Source organism: Panthera onca, chromosome B1, assembly GCF_046562875.1.
Source record: "Panthera onca isolate mPanOnc1 chromosome B1, mPanOnc1 haplotype 2, whole genome shotgun sequence".
In the NCBI taxonomy this organism is placed as follows: domain Eukaryota; kingdom Metazoa; phylum Chordata; class Mammalia; order Carnivora; family Felidae; genus Panthera; species Panthera onca.
The window spans coordinates 159,487,077-159,494,920 of NC_138342.1; the positions used below are offsets into that span (position 1 = coordinate 159,487,077).

At 43.6% G+C, this 7,844-nt stretch overlaps 1 long non-coding RNA gene across 1 annotated transcript; it reads right to left on the reverse strand.

The window, feature by feature from the left end:
* Nucleotides 1–3,372: 3,372 nt before the first annotated feature.
* On the reverse strand, nucleotides 3,373–4,854 carry LOC132693211 (uncharacterized). The gene is made up of 2 exons (XR_009616654.3): nucleotides 4,727–4,854; nucleotides 3,373–3,601 (listed from the first exon to the last, which is right to left on the reverse strand). It is a non-coding gene; the product is annotated as an uncharacterized LOC132693211 (long non-coding RNA).
* Nucleotides 4,855–7,844: the final 2,990 nt, after the last annotated feature.

A 7,844-nucleotide genomic window follows, 5' to 3' on the forward strand; every position in this document is an offset into this window, starting at 1 on the left:
TGAGTTCGAGCCCCGCGTTGGGCTCTGTGCTGATGGCTCGGAGCCTGGAGTCTGCTTCGAATTCTGTGTCTCCCTGTCTCTCTGCTCCTCCCCTGTCCTCTCTCTCTCTCTCAAAATAAACATTAATTTTTTTTTAATTTAAGGAAACCCCTGTGACAGCCCTGATGCATTCAGTGTGGTCTGATCAGTCTTGATGTTGAAAATATCACAATGTGCAGATTCGATGGAGGTCCTCTAGCTCAGCGGTAGGAGGGTCTGAGAGAAGCAGTGAGGAGAAGGGAAGGGACATGACAGGGAGAGATTTGTGAGGAAGGACCCTGGGGCTTAGATGTGAGCAGGTAAAGGGAGGGCTCTAAGAACTCCCAGTTACTGCTCCAACAGTCATATGAAAGGTGACAGCAACAAAAGCGACAGGGTGAGGAGGGTAGATGGGGACAGCCTGGAGCGTGTTCAGGGTGAAGGCTCCAGAGGACATCTAGGGGACAATGAGCATCTAGATACTTGGACATAGATTCTAATGCTCAAGAAGCCATCTACATTTAGGATGTCGATGAAAGCATAACCTTGAGCAGAGCTACTCAAGGAAAGTGTGTATTTAGAGGCGAGAACAAAAGACATGAGTAGACACAGGAATCCCAGCCAGCATGGAACCAGAGCCTGGCAGACCTCAGGGGTTTTTTAAGTTTATTTCTTATTTTGAGAGAGAGAGAGAGAATGCAAGTGGGGAAGGGTCAGATAGAGAGGGAGAGAGAGAGAAACCCGAGCAGACAGTGCACTGTCAATGCAGAGCCCGATGTGGGGCTCAAACTCATGAATCCTGAAATCATGACCTGAGCTGAAGTCACAGGTTTAGCCAGCTGAGCCACCCAGGCACCCCAGACCTCAATTTTTGTCCTGACTCTGCAATTCAGGGACTGTGCCACTTTATCCAACTTACAAAACCATTCACAGTCCCTCTTTCTGCTCTGCTCAACAGTGCTGATAATAATAATAATAATACCTACCTCATAGAGCAGCTGTGAAATTTCAACGGGAGACAAGGTGCGATGCGTAGAACATAGGGAGCATTTAATAGACACTGCTACAAATATTATTATCTGTTATAATTATATCAGATAAAGTGAAGTCAAAGAGGTAGATACTTAATAGGAAGAACACACTTCCTATTGTTTGAAGTGTTTGTTTGAAGAACAAACTTCAGGAAGAAAGGAGTTTCAGGAAAGGAGTGAGGGAGGGGTCAACAGCGTGAAATACGACTGACAAAACAAGCAAAATGTTCAGTAATGCTCACCAGTTTGGGCAACTGAGATTTTCGGTGGCTCCAGCCAAAGCAGTACGTAGGGAGAGGTGAGCATCAAAGCCAGAAGGGTTGAGTGGAACAAGGACAGAGGATGAAAGACAGCGAAAATAAACCTGGTTTTAAATTGGGTTTCCACCTCTCTGTAGCTGTGCAATCTTGGAGAAGTTACTTAACCTCCCTGTGCCTCATGCCCTTACCTATAAAGTGAAGAATCAGGCGCTTTTGACACTCTGGCCAATGATAGGTGAGTAAACTGAGTGTTCCCTCTCTTCCGTTGTCTCTTCTCTCTTCCCAGATAGTAACAACGCACATAGGACCAGACATTGTGTTCGCTGCTGCCTCACACGCTTCGGCACAGAGATGCATCCGTTGTGTAAAAGGCAGGTGCACTTGAAGGGAACGTCAAGTAACTTAATTGTGATTGGCATGTGATATCCAGGTAATTACGGAAATCATCATATCCCATCAATGTTCTACTTTTCCCTGTCCTTAGAGCAGCGTTCCTCACCCAACAACTGCTCTGGCTGTGACCACATGTAATCGTGCAGGGACTGGATAATGCCACTCATCAGTGGGGCTACCTGTGGGCTCACAGCCTTCACTGAAATTTAACTCCTGTTGACTTCAAAGGACCCTGTTACAAGTTTGGCCATAAACCGCTGGGTTGCCCTAATGAGGAAGTATTTACAAGGTTTCTGGGTCCTGCTATTAAATGACCAGTCTGCTGGTTTTCTTGCTTAAATGACCTCATTTTCTTAGAGCCACAAAAAGGCTCAGCGGCCGCCTTTTCCTTCTTCAGTATCCTGCTCCAGGGAACTGAAAGCAGGAGAGCACGAGGCTGTATTTCCGCAACTCCAGAACAGAATCTCAGAGTATCCGTCTCCTCCCCAGACTCCTTTTGGAGACGCGGAATCTCCTTGTTCTTCTGCTGGTCAGGACAGAGTTAACGTGGCCCCGAAGAGACAGAATCGAGGCTTTCCCCTCTCGTTATTCTGGCGTGCCTACTCTTTGCTTGGATGTCTATTTGCGCGCTCATAAATTCTGAACTCAGGAGGACAAGCCCAGCCAAAGTCTACATGTGCCGGATACCGTAATGTAAACTGCATATGTTGCGAGAGGCTGTTAAATGGAACCAGCGAATGAAAACATGGCCAGTTCGATGTTTGGGCTCCTGGATTTCCTCTCCTCTGTAAACCAGGGCCTCACCCCTCAATTCTAACTTTCTGACATGCCCATAAATAAAAGGACTTTGGGCTACCAATGAGATGCCCAGACACAGCCTCAATCCCAGAGTTAAAGCTCAGTACTGCTCAAGAGCACAAATGGCCAAGCCTGCAGCCCCTCTCCACCTGGTCCGTGAGCAGACGGTCCGCACCACAAACAGCACTGCAAAAATGGCTGTAGTTCTGGGCTTCGCACAGCCCTCCCCACCGTCTTCTCTCCTCCAGCTCTGCCCTCATTCGAATGGGAAAGTGGTCCAGCCGATGGGTAGACTGGTTCAGCACACGTGAATCCAATACACGGGATCAGCATAATAACAATCTGAGCCCCCGTTCAGCTAGAGAAATTCAACTAAGTCGCTCCAGTCCTCCTGTCTCCCACCTGCCTGGGGTTGTGGGCAAATTGGAGGCTGGTAAGCCATGCCAATGCATCCAGGCAGACTTGTGGACTTTGATGTCCTCTGAGCGTCCACTGAAGTGTGAATCTCCCCTTCCTGGTCCTCCGCTACCGGTCTACGCAAGGTGATACATCTCTATCTCCATATGGCCCCTTCTGTTTCCGCCCCATTCTCTTAGCTGCATTTCTGCTATGATATCTGTGATCTCTTCTGCTATTTCCAGGCCCTGCTGGGTTCTCAGACTTTCTGTAGAAATTACCTTTATAGACTTGTGCTGCCTCTTCATACTTCCACCCAGGAAGCAGGGTTCAGGTGCTCTGTGACCCGCTTGTTTCTATACTCTCGTTCCTTCCCCTTGGAGCCCAGTGTTCAGTTCTGCTGTTACTGCAAAACGCTGCTCTATAGATCAGTACAAGTTTTGCTTAAGACAGAAGGAAAAATCACACTCCTGGAGGCCAAATGTAGATGTCTCTTAGAGCAGGTAGTCTGTGTCTGTGACACGCTATCCCAGGAACCATCGTTTCTTGTGGCATGCTCTCTTTTGCAACACAGAGTCTGAAACTGACTCTGCTTTATGTACCTGAGGCAGAGAAGACTGAGATCTGCCTCATGCTCTGAGCGCTGGGTTTTCCATGGTTAGTTTTCACTGTTTAGGGACAGGCAAACTTGAAAGGTTGCATTCGCTGGGCATGCCACAAAATACAAAAAAGAAACAAAGAGAAATATAATGATAATGATAATTTTAAATACTTTATTCAATATGCATATAGATCTTAACTTATTAATATTTTGTTAGAGAAATGAGTCGCTGCAGGTCAGACAGCCAGTGGACGTGAACGTATACACAAAGAGAAGAGAATAGGAACAAATCTGGGTTCAGAATGCTGGTGGTCCATTAGGACGAATTCTAGAATCATGTTCCGCAGCACTAGGAAGCCAGCATGGTTCCTCCAGGGCTTCACGAAGCACAGCTCCAGAGAGGCAGTATCTGCCACGAACCCGAAGTCCAAACACAGGTGATACCTGGCTGTCCCATGATCAGTTTAGCATAAAAAACTAAGTCACTCTCTGTTCTCTCCTCTATGAAGACTGCCTAACTCAGCTCATCCCTAAATGTTAAGTAATTCAGTGATCAGGACCTCGGTATAATGGGGATCGTAGCATTAAAAGAAAGTACAACTAGTTCCTTGCAAAAAGATATGGGAAAATGTTTCAATACGAAAAGGAAAATAAAAATCACTCAACCTCAGGGATATCCACTCCTAACGTTACGGGGTGTGCACTTCCAATTTCATGTGGGGATATATGTATTTATTGGTTTCCAGGTGTATTTAACAAGACTGGAACCATATGGTTTGGTTCCCTGCTTCGCATGCTAGCGTGCTGCATAGTCTTCAATAAATGATTTTTCATGTATGCTCAGCATACCGCACCTTTATTAAAAAAAATTCCAAACATTCAGGTTGCTTACACTGTTTAACTCTTATAAACTGTACTATAATAACATTATGATAATCACCTTTGTGCACAGCTTTCTTTATCTCCATTTGAAAAATATCAAAAAGTGGAAAAGCTTGAACGCTCTTAAGTAGCTCGGTGTATATTGCCCAACTGGGCCTCTAAAACAACATACCAATATTCTATCATCCAGCCCTTTTACAAACACTGGTTTTGTGATCTTTCACCCCTACATAAATGAACATAACGCATAACAGTTTTAAAATTATTTGATTACTAGTTAGATGTAGTAGGCTGTGTGATGAGCCCCCAATATACCAGGCTTTGATCCCTGGGGCATGTAAACGTACCTTATTTGGAAGACGGATCATCACAGGTGGAACTTAAGAAGAGGATCTTGAGATGGAGAAAGTATACTGGGTTATTGCGTGGCCCTTAAGTGCCATCACAAGCGTTCTCGTAAAAGAGGGAGAGGAAGTTCAGACACACGGAAGAGGGGCATTGTGACCACAGAACCAGACCCTTTAGTGATACAACCCCACACTGAAACTGCTGGCAGCCTTAGAAGCTGGAAGAAGGAGGGAATGGGCTGTCCCCTAGAGCCTCCAGAGGGAGCGCAGCCTTGATGTTGGCCCAATGAAACCAATTTCAACTCTCTAGACTCTAAAACTGTGAGAAATAATTTTTTGTTGTTTGAAGCAATCAAGTGTGTGGTGATTTGTTACAACACCTACAGCAAACGAATATACCAGGTTCTTACTATCATCCATATTTATTGACCACTGTATTTCCTCCCGTATTGCAAATGCCTATATATTGTTTCTTGCCCATTTTCTACGATGGAATTTAATTTCTTTTCTTCTGGATTTTCCAAGTACATTCATAGCTTTGTTTTCATATGTTTGTGTTTCTACATTTATACCTTTGTCTTTATACGTGGTGTGAGTTCCCCAATTTATCATAAAGCTTTTAACTTGGTTAATAGGGGTTTTTTTTGGTAAATATGGGTTTTAATTATTTGATGTTTTAAAATCTATCAGTAAGTTTCTTCATGCTTTCTTCTTTTGCTGTTATGTGATATCAGATAGGTGCCTATCAACACTCCCGTCTAGGTCATCAGTGGTTGCGTCTTTTACATTTAGCTTTTTAATCCCTCTAAAACTTTCTTTGACAAGTGATACGAGGCAGGTATCTAGCTGTTTTCTCCCATAGTTAGCCAATTGCCCCAGTGCCATTTATTCGATAATTATCTTTAGTCACTGATTTAAAGTACTAACTTTATCATTTGATTCGTTGCACACCGTGGTCCACTCCAGGGTCTTTTATTCTTATTCCATTATCATCTCCGCTTCATGACAGCAGCTGCATAAAATCTTCTAAAATCTAGAAAAGCAAGTCTCTACGTGTATTATCCTTCTTCAAACATTTCAAAACCTTCCAGATGAACTTTCTGATTACTGTCAAGTTAAAAAAAAAATCCATTTAGAATTTTGATTAGAATTACATGAAACTTATCGACTGATCTCAAAACCCAAGCAATTGAGTTCCACGTGCACATTTTCAATGTTGCTATTTTTAAATAGGAACACGGGGCATCCAGATCCTGGTAGGGTGATACACCTAGATGTAAATAGAGGAAACTATTCTTAGACACTGGATCCCATAAAAATGTTTAGGCAATATTTTCATGCATTGCTTTTAGTACCTGGTGAACGCTCTCAAGAAACTTTGCTTCTGTTGTTTTTTCTGTCTTGTGCGCTCCCTGCTACGAATATGCTGTTTCCCAGATCATGTCTTTTCACACTTCTCTCGACGCTTTCAATTATTGTTTTTCCCTTTGCGTGCTGGGAGAGTTTGTAGGATTTGCCTTCATTTTTCAGAGACTCGGTTTGTTGGCCGTATCCATTCAGCTGTTCTAAGCTTGCCTTTTAACATTGTCACTTGATTGTTCATGGTTTCGTAGTGTTACCTATGATATTTCTCAAACTGCAGAAGTGTAATATCTACTTGAGTATTATAAAGAGCATACTTTGGAAATGCCCAACAGCTTCTCCTTTTATTGCAGCCATTTGAGCTTTATAGGAGGAATTTTGCTCTGATTCCACCAAATAGTTTCTTTTTAAGCTGCAGAATATTTCTGTGTTAGTGGTTTTTCTCCATCTGGACATTTTAAAATGGGATGTATATGCTTGTTGAGCATTGAAGAGATTGAGGTGTTGACCAACACCATTGACGTGGTTTCCATTATAGAGTTCCTGGTTCTTTGACAACAAACAAACAGAACTTTTGGACCTTGAAAAGAAAAGAGATAGGCATAGATTTACATTGGTTTGACTTTACCAGTGCAGGGATTTGCCAGCATTAGAGAAATATGGAGGTGCTGGGCTGGAGGTAACTTCCACGTGACCTGGCCTTCTTGTTGGTGCATTTGTCTAGGTGTAGTGACACAGTCAGAAATGGTTGGACGTGATTCTCCATTCCCTTTGTTTACGCCAGGATTAACAACTGCCACCAGCCACCTGCTCGGTGCAGCCTCTGGAACCCAAAAGGTGCCAAGGACAAACTGATGGGATGCAGATGGCCTACATGGCCCCCCACACCGCATGTCCATTCTCAAACCACTGCTCCAAACTATGGTGGGTGGAAGGTTGAAGGGATTTGTTTGGATCTCTTTGGTTAATTCCCCAACTGTTCTTTATTATATGCAGGAAAATGCAGATCTTGTCCGACAGATATGATAGATTTCTATCTCCATTGTATCCAGGAAAATGTCCTCCATGTTTCTGAAGTTTGTCTTGCATTCTTCCCTGGCTTCTAGTCAGAATAACCCCATTAATATCTGTAGGTAATTTTTGAGGACTCTGGAGGCAAGAGGTTACATGTATGTGTTTAAATTGTTATCCTCCTTAAAAGTTTGGAAACACATTTTAGAAGTTGGAAAGCACGGGGGCACCTGGGTGTTCAGTCGGTTAAACATCCAACTTCGACTCAAGTTTATGACCTCGTGTTCTATGAGTTCAAGTCCCAGGTCAGGCTCTGTGCTGACAGCTCAGAGCCTGGAGCCTGCCTTGGATTCTATGTCTCCCTGTCTCTCTCTGCCCCTCCCACACTCGTGTTCTGTCTCTGTCTCTCTTTCAAAAATAAACATTAAAAAATTAAAAAAAAAGAAATTAGAAAGCACTGATATCCTATTTCTGCCAGTGTTGACACCCTTCTAACAGTCACTCAGGGTTGAAATTACTGTAGTCACGATGACTCCTTCCTATTCCTCCCTATCTCGAAGCAGCCTTCAAGTGTTTGAAATACTACTTGCAGATCAACCTTTCTTTTCCAGTTCCACTGTGACTGATGCTGGCCCTTTTCTCGAATGGAACCTCATGGTCCAGTTCACCCCCATCCCAATCTATCCCACATGTCCCTAAGGTTAAATCTCTTAAAACATCTGAAAACACCAGTGACTCCCACTTT